Raw genomic sequence first — 10,000 nt, 5'->3', positions numbered from 1 at the left:
GCTGCTCTCTGCGTCCTCGCCATTCCTCCCAACACTTGCCTGCGGGCTCAACTCAGGCAGGCGGCTTGGTCGGGCCATTCAGCTGCTGCAGCTTTGCCGGGCCTTTGCAACGCAGCACGGTTGGGTGCCTTGGCGTGCTGCACTTTGATGGGCCCGCCAGCTGGCCCGTGTGGCCGCAAGCCAGTGTGTCGGCAGGACGTTCTCTCTCCTAGCCTGAAGGCGCCGCATGAATGCAAGTTGTGGCATTGGGGCTGGTGTGGAAAGCGAAGGAAGAGAGAGCTGGCTTGCATTGCCTGCCTGACCCTTGTGCTGGCTGTGCTGAGAGAAGTGCGCAGCGTTGCAATGTGGAAAGGCAGCAGCGTGCAGGCGGCAGGCTGGTGTGAGGTGGGCGGGGCTTGCAGTTTTCCTTGGGGAGGTGGAGAAGAAAAAAGAGAGCTAGGTGGGGACGGCATGAAGGGGAGCGAGTATCAGGCATATAGGCTAGAATTAGCAGGAGAAGGAGAGAAAGAGGAGGAGAAGTAGAAGTAGAAGTAGAAAAAGAGAGAGAGAAAATTGAAAACAACCGGAAAGAAGAAGTGGCGAGGGTGCTAGGGTGGCCAGCTTGAATAGGCGAGAAGACGGTGCTGCAGATGCCTACGGCCATACTAGTCTGAAAACGCCCGATCTCGTCTGATCTCGGAAGCTAAGCAGACTCAGGCCTGGTTAGTACTTGGATGGGAGACCGCCTGGGAATACCAGGTGCAGTAGGCTTTTGCGGCCAGCAGAGACTGCTCACGCCAAGCACTCTCCACACCAGAGGCAGGCCAACCTTTTGCTGCTCTCTGCGTCCTCGCCATTCCTCCCAACACTTGCCTGCGGGCTCAACTCAGGCAGGCGGCTTGGTCGGGCCATTCAGCTGCTGCAGCTTTGCCGGGCCTTTGCAACGCAGCACGGTTGTGTGCCTTGGCGTGCTGCACTTTGATGGGCCCGCCAGCTGGCCCGTGTGGCCGCAAGCCAGTGTGTCGGCAGGACGTTCTCCTAGCCTGAAGGCGCCGCATGAATGCAAGTTGTGGCATTGGGGCTGGTGTGGAAAGCGAAGGAAGAGAGAGCTGGCTTGCATTGCCTGCCTGACCCTTGTGCTGGCTGTGCTGAGAGAAGTGCGCAGCGTTGCAATGTGGAAAGGCAGCAGCGTGCAGGCGGCAGGCTGGTGTGAGGTGGGCGGGGCTTGCAGTTTTCCTTGGGGAGGTGGAGAAGAAAAAAGAGAGCTAGGTGGGGACGGCATGAAGGGGAGCGCGTATCAGGCATATAGGCTAGAATTAGCAGGAGAAGGAGAGAAAGAGGAGGAGAAGTAGAAGTAGAAGTAGAAAAAGAGAGAGAAAAAATTGAAAACAACCGGAAAGAAGAAGTGGCGAGGGTGCTAGGGTGGCCAGCTTGAATAGGCGAGAAGACGGTGCTGCAGATGCCTCCGGCCATACTAGTCTGAAAACGCCCGATCTCGTCTGATCTCGGAAGCTAAGCAGACTCAGGCCTGGTTAGTACTTGGATGGGAGACCGCCTGGGAATACCAGGTGCAGTAGGCTTTTGCGGCCAGCAGTGACTGCTCACGCCAAGCACTCTCCACACCAGAGGCAGGCCAACCTTTTGCTGCTGTCTGCGTCCTCGCCATTCCTCCCAACACTTGCCTGCGGGCTCAACTCAGGCAGGCGGCTTGGTCGGGCCATTCAGCTGCTGCAGCTTTGCCGGGCCTTTGCAACGCAGCACGGTTGTGTGCCTTGGCGTGCTGCACTTTGATGGGCACGCCAGCTGGCCCGTGTGGCCGCAAGCCAGTGTGTCGGCAGGACGTTCTCTCTCCTAGCCTGAAGGCGCCGCATGAATGCAAGTTGTGGCATTGGGGCTGGTGTGGAAAGCGAAGGAAGAGAGAGCTGGCTTGCATTGCCTGCCTGACCCTTGTGCTGGCTGTGCTGAGAGAAGTGCGCAGCATTGCAATGTGGAAAGGCAGCAGCGTGCAGGCGGCAGGCTGGTGTGAGGTAGGCGGGGCTTGCAGTTTTCCTTGAGGAGGTGGAGAAGAAAAAAGAGAGCTCGGTGGGGATGGCATGAAGGGGAGCGAGTATCAGGCATATAGGCTAGAATTAGCAGGAGAAGGAGAGAAAGAGGAGGAGAAGTAGAAGTAGAAGTAGAAAAAGAGAGAGAAAAAATTGAAAACAACCGGAAAGAAGAAGTGGCGAGGGTGCTAGGGTGGCCAGCTTGAATAGGCGAGAAGACGGTGCTGCAGATGCCTCCGGCCATACTAGTCTGAAAACGCCCGATCTCGTCTGATCTCGGAAGCTAAGCAGACTCAGGCCTGGTTAGTACTTGGATGGGAGACCGCCTGGGAATACCAGGTGCAGTAGGCTTTTGCGGCCAGCAGTGACTGCTCACGCCAAGCACTCTCCACACCAGAGGCAGGCCAACCTTTTGCTGCTCTCTGCGTCCTCGCCATTCCTCCCAACACTTGCCTGCGGGCTCAACTCAGGCAGGCGGCTTGGTCGGGCCATTCAGCTGCTGCAGCTTTGCCGGGCCTTTGCAACGCAGCACGGTTGGGTGCCTTGGCGTGCTGCACTTTGATGGGCCCGCCAGCTGGCCCGTGTGGCCGCAAGCCAGTGTGTCGGCAGGACGTTCTCTCTCCTAGCCTGAAGGCGCCGCATGAATGCAAGTTGTGGCATTGGGGCTGGTGTGGAAAGCGAAGGAAGAGAGAGCTGGCTTGCATTGCCTGCCTGACCCTTGTGCTGGCTGTGCTGAGAGAAGTGCGCAGCGTTGCAATGTGGAAAGGCAGCAGCGTGCAGGCGGCAGGCTGGTGTGAGGTGGGCGGGGCTTGCAGTTTTCCTTGGGGAGGTGGAGAAGAAAAAAGAGAGCTAGGTGGGGACGGCATGAAGGGGAGCGAGTATCAGGCATATAGGCTAGAATTAGCAGGAGAAGGAGAGAAAGAGGAGGAGAAGTAGAAGTAGAAGTAGAAAAAGAGAGAGAGAAAATTGAAAACAACCGGAAAGAAGAAGTGGCGAGGGTGCTAGGGTGGCCAACTTGAATAGGCGAGAAGACGGTGCTGCAGATGCCTACGGCCATACTAGTCTGAAAACGCCCGATCTCGTCTGATCTCGGAAGCTAAGCAGACTCAGGCCTGGTTAGTACTTGGATGGGAGACCGCCTGGGAATACCAGGTGCAGTAGGCTTTTGCGGCCAGCAGAGACTGCTCACGCCAAGCACTCTCCACACCAGAGGCAGGCCAACCTTTTGCTGCTCTCTGCGTCCTCGCCATTCCTCCCAACACTTGCCTGCGGGCTCAACTCAGGCAGGCGGCTTGGTCGGGCCATTCAGCTGCTGCAGCTTTGCCGGGCCTTTGCAACGCAGCACGGTTGGGTGCCTTGGCGTGCTGCACTTTGATGGGCCCGCCAGCTGGCCCGTGTGGCCGCAAGCCAGTGTGTCGGCAGGACGTTCTCCTAGCCTGAAGGCGCCGCATGAATGCAAGTTGTGGCATTGGGGCTGGTGTGGAAAGCGAAGGAAGAGAGAGCTGGCTTGCATTGCCTGCCTGACCCTTGTGCTGGCTGTGCTGAGAGAAGTGCGCAGCGTTGCAATGTGGAAAGGCAGCAGCGTGCAGGCGGCAGGATGGTGTGAGGTGGGCGGGGCTTGCAGTTTTCCTTGGGGAGGTGGAGAAGAAAAAAGAGAGCTAGGTGGGGACGGCATGAAGGGGAGCGAGTATCAGGCATATAGGCTAGAATTAGCAGGAGAAGGAGAGAAAGAGGAGGAGAAGTAGAAGTAGAAGTAGAAAAAGAGAGAGAAAAAATTGAAAACAACCGGAAAGAAGAAGTGGCGAGGGTGCTAGGGTGGCCAGCTTGAATAGGCGAGAAGACGGTGCTGCAGATGCCTACGGCCATACTAGTCTGAAAACGCCCGATCTCGTCTGATCTCGGAAGCTAAGCAAACTCAGGCCTGGTTAGTACTTGGATGGGAGACCGCCTGGGAATACCAGGTGCAGTAGGCTTTTGCGGCCAGCAGTGACTGCTCACGCCAAGCACTCTCCACACCAGAGGCAGGCCAACCTTTTGCTGCTCTCTGCGTCCTCGCCATTCCTCCCAACACTTGCCTGCGGGCTCAACTCAGGCAGGCGGCTTGGTCGGGCCATTCAGCTGCTGCAGCTTTGCCGGGCCTTTGCAACGCAGCACGGTTGGGTGCCTTGGCGTGCTGCACTTTGATGGGCCCGCCAGCTGGCCCGTGTGGCCGCAAGCCAGTGTGTCGGCAGGACGTTCTCCTAGCCTGAAGGCGCCGCATGAATGCAAGTTGTGGCATTGGGGCTGGTGTGGAAAGCGAAGGAAGAGAGAGCTGGCTTGCATTGCCTGCCTGACCCTTGTGCTGGCTGTGCTGAGAGAAGTGCGCAGCGTTGCAATGTGGAAAGGCAGCAGCGTGCAGGCGGCAGGCTGGTGTGAGGTGGGCGGGGCTTGCAGTTTTCCTTGGGGAGGTGGAGAAGAAAAAAGAGAGCTAGGTGGGGACGGCATGAAGGGGAGCGAGTATCAGGCATATAGGCTAGAATTAGCAGGAGAAGGAGAGAAAGAGGAGGAGAAGTAGAAGTAGAAGTAGAAAAAGAGAGAGAAAAAATTGAAAACAACCGGAAAGAAGAAGTGGCGAGGGTGCTAGGGTGGCCAGCTTGAATAGGCGAGAAGACGGTGCTGCAGATGCCTACGGCCATACTCGTCTGAAAACGCCCGATCTCGTCTGATCTCGGAAGCTAAGCAGACTCAGGCCTGGTTAGTACTTGGATGGGAGCCCGCCTGGGAATACCAGGTGCAGTAGGCTTTTGCGGCCAGCAGTGACTGCTCACGCCAAGCACTCTCCACACCAGAGGCAGGCCAACCTTTTGCTGCTCTCTGCGTCCTCGCCATTCCTCCCAACACTTGCCTGCGGGCTCAACTCAGGCAGGCGGCTTGGTCGGGCCATTCAGCTGCTGCAGCTTTGCCGGGCCTTTGCAACGCAGCACGGTTGTGTGCCTTGGCGTGCTGCACTTTGATGGGCACGCCAGCTGGCCCGTGTGGCCGCAAGCCAGTGTGTCGGCAGGACGTTCTCTCTCCTAGCCTGAAGGCGCCGCATGAATGCAAGTTGTGGCATTGGGGCTGGTGTGGAAAGCGAAGGAAGAGAGAGCTGGCTTGCATTGCCTGCCTGACCCTTGTGCTGGCTGTGCTGAGAGAAGTGCGCAGCATTGCAATGTGGAAAGGCAGCAGCGTGCAGGCGGCAGGCTGGTGTGAGGTAGGCGGGGCTTGCAGTTTTCCTTGAGGAGGTGGAGAAGAAAAAAGAGAGCTCGGTGGGGATGGCATGAAGGGGAGCGAGTATCAGGCATATAGGCTAGAATTAGCAGGAGAAGGAGAGAAAGAGGAGGAGAAGTAGAAGTAGAAGTAGAAAAAGAGAGAGAAAAAATTGAAAACAACCGGAAAGAAGAAGTGGCGAGGGTGCTAGGGTGGCCAGCTTGAATAGGCGAGAAGACGGTGTTGCAGATGCCTCCGGCCATACTAGTCTGAAAACGCCCGATCTCGTCTGATCTCGGAAGCTAAGCAGACTCAGGCCTGGTTAGTACTTGGATGGGAGACCGCCTGGGAATACCAGGTGCAGTAGGCTTTTGCGGCCAGCAGAGACTGCTCACGCCAAGCACTCTCCACACCAGAGGCAGGCCAACCTTTTGCTGCTCTCTGCGTCCTCGCCATTCCTCCCAACACTTGCCTGCGGGCTCAACTCAGGCAGGCGGCTTGGTCGGGCCATTCAGCTGCTGCAGCTTTGCCGGGCCTTTGCAACGCAGCACGGTTGGGTGCCTTGGCGTGCTGCACTTTGATGGGCCCGCCAGCTGGCCCGTGTGGCCGCAAGCCAGTGTGTCGGCAGGACGTTCTCTCTCCTAGCCTGAAGGCGCCGCATGAATGCAAGTTGTGGCATTGGGGCTGGTGTGGAAAGCGAAGGAAGAGAGAGCTGGCTTGCATTGCCTGCCTGACCCTTGTGCTGGCTGTGCTGAGAGAAGTGCGCAGCGTTGCAATGTGGAAAGGCAGCAGCGTGCAGGCGGCAGGCTGGTGTGAGGTGGGCGGGGCTTGCAGTTTTCCTTGGGGAGGTGGAGAAGAAAAAAGAGAGCTAGGTGGGGACGGCATGAAGGGGAGCGAGTATCAGGCATATAGGCTAGAATTAGCAGGAGAAGGAGAGAAAGAGGAGGAGAAGTAGAAGTAGAAGTAGAAAAAGAGAGAGAGAAAATTGAAAACAACCGGAAAGAAGAAGTGGCGAGGGTGCTAGGGTGGCCAACTTGAATAGGCGAGAAGACGGTGCTGCAGATGCCTACGGCCATACTAGTCTGAAAACGCCCGATCTCGTCTGATCTCGGAAGCTAAGCAGACTCAGGCCTGGTTAGTACTTGGATGGGAGACCGCCTGGGAATACCAGGTGCAGTAGGCTTTTGCGGCCAGCAAGAGACTGCTCACGCCAAGCACTCTCCACACCAGAGGCAGGCCAACCTTTTGCTGCTCTCTGCGTCCTCGCCATTCCTCCCAACACTTGCCTGCGGGCTCAACTCAGGCAGGCGGCTTGGTCGGGCCATTCAGCTGCTGCAGCTTTGCCGGGCCTTTGCAACGCAGCACGGTTGGGTGCCTTGGCGTGCTGCACTTTGATGGGCCCGCCAGCTGGCCCGTGTGGCCGCAAGCCAGTGTGTCGGCAGGACGTTCTCCTAGCCTGAAGGCGCCGCATGAATGCAAGTTGTGGCATTGGGGCTGGTGTGGAAAGCGAAGGAAGAGAGAGCTGGCTTGCATTGCCTGCCTGACCCTTGTGCTGGCTGTGCTGAGAGAAGTGCGCAGCGTTGCAATGTGGAAAGGCAGCAGCGTGCAGGCGGCAGGCTGGTGTGAGGTGGGCGGGGCTTGCAGTTTTCCTTGGGGAGGTGGAGAAGAAAAAAGAGAGCTAGGTGGGGACGGCATGAAGGGGAGCGAGTATCAGGCATATAGGCTAGAATTAGCAGGAGAAGGAGAGAAAGAGGAGGAGAAGTAGAAGTAGAAGTAGAAAAAGAGAGAGAAAAAATTGAAAACAACCGGAAAGAAGAAGTGGCGAGGGTGCTAGGGTGGCCAGTTTGAATAGGCGAGAAGACGGTGCTGCAGATGCCTACGGCCATACTCGTCTGAAAACGCCCGATCTCGTCTGATCTCGGAAGCTAAGCAGACTCAGGCCTGGTTAGTACTTGGATGGGAGCCCGCCTGGGAATACCAGGTGCAGTAGGCTTTTGCGGCCAGCAGTGACTGCTCACGCCAAGCACTCTCCACACCAGAGGCAGGCCAACCTTTTGCTGCTCTCTGCGTCCTCGCCATTCCTCCCAACACTTGCCTGCGGGCTCAACTCAGGCAGGCGGCTTGGTCGGGCCATTCAGCTGCTGCAGCTTTGCCGGGCCTTTGCAACGCAGCACGGTTGTGTGCCTTGGCGTGCTGCACTTTGATGGGCACGCCAGCTGGCCCGTGTGGCCGCAAGCCAGTGTGTCGGCAGGACGTTCTCTCTCCTAGCCTGAAGGCGCCGCATGAATGCAAGTTGTGGCATTGGGGCTGGTGTGGAAAGCGAAGGAAGAGAGAGCTGGCTTGCATTGCCTGCCTGACCCTTGTGCTGGCTGTGCTGAGAGAAGTGCGCAGCATTGCAATGTGGAAAGGCAGCAGCGTGCAGGCGGCAGGCTGGTGTGAGGTAGGCGGGGCTTGCAGTTTTCCTTGAGGAGGTGGAGAAGAAAAAAGAGAGCTCGGTGGGGATGGCATGAAGGGGAGCGAGTATCAGGCATATAGGCTAGAATTAGCAGGAGAAGGAGAGAAAGAGGAGGAGAAGTAGAAGTAGAAGTAGAAAAAGAGAGAGAAAAAATTGAAAACAACCGGAAAGAAGAAGTGGCGAGGGTGCTAGGGTGGCCAGCTTGAATAGGCGAGAAGACGGTGTTGCAGATGCCTCCGGCCATACTAGTCTGAAAACGCCCGATCTCGTCTGATCTCGGAAGCTAAGCAGACTCAGGCCTGGTTAGTACTTGGATGGGAGACCGCCTGGGAATACCAGGTGCAGTAGGCTTTTGCGGCCAGCAGAGACTGCTCACGCCAAGCACTCTCCACACCAGAGGCAGGCCAACCTTTTGCTGCTCTCTGCGTCCTCGCCATTCCTCCCAACACTTGCCTGCGGGCTCAACTCAGGCAGGCGGCTTGGTCGGGCCATTCAGCTGCTGCAGCTTTGCCGGGCCTTTGCAACGCAGCACGGTTGGGTGCCTTGGCGTGCTGCACTTTGATGGGCCCGCCAGCTGGCCCGTGTGGCCGCAAGCCAGTGTGTCGGCAGGACGTTCTCCTAGCCTGAAGGCGCCGCATGAATGCAAGTTGTGGCATTGGGGCTGGTGTGGAAAGCGAAGGAAGAGAGAGCTGGCTTGCATTGCCTGCCTGACCCTTGTGCTGGCTGTGCTGAGAGAAGTGCGCAGCGTTGCAATGTGGAAAGGCAGCAGCGTGCAGGCGGCAGGCTGGTGTGAGGTGGGCGGGGCTTGCAGTTTTCCTTGGGGAGGTGGAGAAGAAAAAAGAGAGCTAGGTGGGGACGGCATGAAGGGGAGCGAGTATCAGGCATATAGGCTAGAATTAGCAGGAGAAGGAGAGAAAGAGGAGGAGAAGTAGAAGTAGAAGTAGAAAAAGAGAGAGAAAAAATTGAAAACAACCGGAAAGAAGAAGTGGCGAGGGTGCTAGGGTGGCCAGCTTGAATAGGCGAGAAGACGGTGCTGCAGATGCCTACGGCCATACTCGTCTGAAAACGCCCGATCTCGTCTGATCTCGGAAGCTAAGCAGACTCAGGCCTGGTTAGTACTTGGATGGGAGCCCGCCTGGGAATACCAGGTGCAGTAGGCTTTTGCGGCCAGCAGTGACTGCTCACGCCAAGCACTCTCCACACCAGAGGCAGGCCAACCTTTTGCTGCTCTCTGCGTCCTCGCCATTCCTCCCAACACTTGCCTGCGGGCTCAACTCAGGCAGGCGGCTTGGTCGGGCCATTCAGCTGCTGCAGCTTTGCCGGGCCTTTGCAACGCAGCACGGTTGTGTGCCTTGGCGTGCTGCACTTTGATGGGCACGCCAGCTGGCCCGTGTGGCCGCAAGCCAGTGTGTCGGCAGGACGTTCTCTCTCCTAGCCTGAAGGCGCCGCATGAATGCAAGTTGTGGCATTGGGGCTGGTGTGGAAAGCGAAGGAAGAGAGAGCTGGCTTGCATTGCCTGCCTGACCCTTGTGCTGGCTGTGCTGAGAGAAGTGCGCAGCATTGCAATGTGGAAAGGCAGCAGCGTGCAGGCGGCAGGCTGGTGTGAGGTAGGCGGGGCTTGCAGTTTTCCTTGAGGAGGTGGAGAAGAAAAAAGAGAGCTCGGTGGGGATGGCATGAAGGGGAGCGAGTATCAGGCATATAGGCTAGAATTAGCAGGAGAAGGAGAGAAAGAGGAGGAGAAGTAGAAGTAGAAGTAGAAAAAGAGAGAGTAAAAATTGAAAACAACCGGAAAGAAGAAGTGGCGAGGGTGCTAGGGTGGCCAGCTTGAATAGGCGAGAAGACGGTGTTGCAGATGCCTCCGGCCATACTAGTCTGAAAACGCCCGATCTCGTCTGATCTCGGAAGCTAAGCAGACTCAGGCCTGGTTAGTACTTGGATGGGAGACCGCCTGGGAATACCAGGTGCAGTAGGCTTTTGCGGCCAGCAGAGACTGCTCACGCCAAGCACTCTCCACACCAGAGGCAGGCCAACCTTTTGCTGCTCTCTGCGTCCTCGCCATTCCTCCCAACACTTGCCTGCGGGCTCAACTCAGGCAGGCGGCTTGGTCGGGCCATTCAGCTGCTGCAGCTTTGCCGGGCCTTTGCAACGCAGCACGGTTGGGTGCCTTGGCGTGCTGCACTTTGATGGGCCCGCCAGCTGGCCCGTGTGGCCGCAAGCCAGTGTGTCGGCAGGACGTTCTCTCTCCTAGCCTGAAGGCGCCGCATGAATGCAAGTTGTGGCATTGGGGCTGGTGTGGAAA

At 57.5% G+C, this 10,000-nt stretch overlaps 12 non-coding genes across 12 annotated transcripts; all 12 read left to right on the top strand.

Annotated features, from left to right (window-relative positions):
* The first annotated feature begins 631 nt into the window (after nt 1-631).
* On the top strand, nt 632-750 carry LOC140412151 (5S ribosomal RNA). Its single transcript, XR_011941356.1, has one exon. It is a non-coding gene; the product is annotated as a 5S ribosomal RNA (ribosomal RNA).
* Nucleotides 751-1,440: 690 nt separating this feature from the next.
* On the top strand, nt 1,441-1,559 carry LOC140414527 (5S ribosomal RNA). The gene has a single exon (XR_011943664.1). It is a non-coding gene; the product is annotated as a 5S ribosomal RNA (ribosomal RNA).
* A 694-nt stretch (nt 1,560-2,253) lies between these two features.
* LOC140414526 (5S ribosomal RNA) lies at nt 2,254-2,372 on the top strand. Its single transcript, XR_011943663.1, has one exon. It is a non-coding gene; the product is annotated as a 5S ribosomal RNA (ribosomal RNA).
* Nucleotides 2,373-3,066: 694 nt separating this feature from the next.
* On the top strand, nt 3,067-3,185 carry LOC140412150 (5S ribosomal RNA). The gene has a single exon (XR_011941355.1). It is a non-coding gene; the product is annotated as a 5S ribosomal RNA (ribosomal RNA).
* A 690-nt stretch (nt 3,186-3,875) lies between these two features.
* LOC140413982 (5S ribosomal RNA) lies at nt 3,876-3,994 on the top strand. The gene has a single exon (XR_011943130.1). It is a non-coding gene; the product is annotated as a 5S ribosomal RNA (ribosomal RNA).
* A 690-nt stretch (nt 3,995-4,684) lies between these two features.
* On the top strand, nt 4,685-4,803 carry LOC140414359 (5S ribosomal RNA). The gene has a single exon (XR_011943495.1). It is a non-coding gene; the product is annotated as a 5S ribosomal RNA (ribosomal RNA).
* Nucleotides 4,804-5,497: 694 nt separating this feature from the next.
* On the top strand, nt 5,498-5,616 carry LOC140414524 (5S ribosomal RNA). The gene has a single exon (XR_011943662.1). It is a non-coding gene; the product is annotated as a 5S ribosomal RNA (ribosomal RNA).
* A 694-nt stretch (nt 5,617-6,310) lies between these two features.
* On the top strand, nt 6,311-6,429 carry LOC140412149 (5S ribosomal RNA). Its single transcript, XR_011941354.1, has one exon. It is a non-coding gene; the product is annotated as a 5S ribosomal RNA (ribosomal RNA).
* Nucleotides 6,430-7,120: 691 nt separating this feature from the next.
* On the top strand, nt 7,121-7,239 carry LOC140414358 (5S ribosomal RNA). Its single transcript, XR_011943494.1, has one exon. It is a non-coding gene; the product is annotated as a 5S ribosomal RNA (ribosomal RNA).
* Nucleotides 7,240-7,933: 694 nt separating this feature from the next.
* On the top strand, nt 7,934-8,052 carry LOC140414523 (5S ribosomal RNA). The gene has a single exon (XR_011943661.1). It is a non-coding gene; the product is annotated as a 5S ribosomal RNA (ribosomal RNA).
* Nucleotides 8,053-8,742: 690 nt separating this feature from the next.
* LOC140414356 (5S ribosomal RNA) lies at nt 8,743-8,861 on the top strand. Its single transcript, XR_011943493.1, has one exon. It is a non-coding gene; the product is annotated as a 5S ribosomal RNA (ribosomal RNA).
* A 694-nt stretch (nt 8,862-9,555) lies between these two features.
* On the top strand, nt 9,556-9,674 carry LOC140414522 (5S ribosomal RNA). Its single transcript, XR_011943660.1, has one exon. It is a non-coding gene; the product is annotated as a 5S ribosomal RNA (ribosomal RNA).
* Nucleotides 9,675-10,000: the final 326 nt, after the last annotated feature.

The sequence above is a fragment of the Scyliorhinus torazame genome, chromosome 4 (genome assembly GCF_047496885.1).
Source record: "Scyliorhinus torazame isolate Kashiwa2021f chromosome 4, sScyTor2.1, whole genome shotgun sequence".
NCBI lineage: Eukaryota > Metazoa > Chordata > Chondrichthyes > Carcharhiniformes > Scyliorhinidae > Scyliorhinus > Scyliorhinus torazame.
Note: the sequence above shows the minus strand (reverse complement) of the source record. Positions and strands in the feature narration are given on the sequence as shown.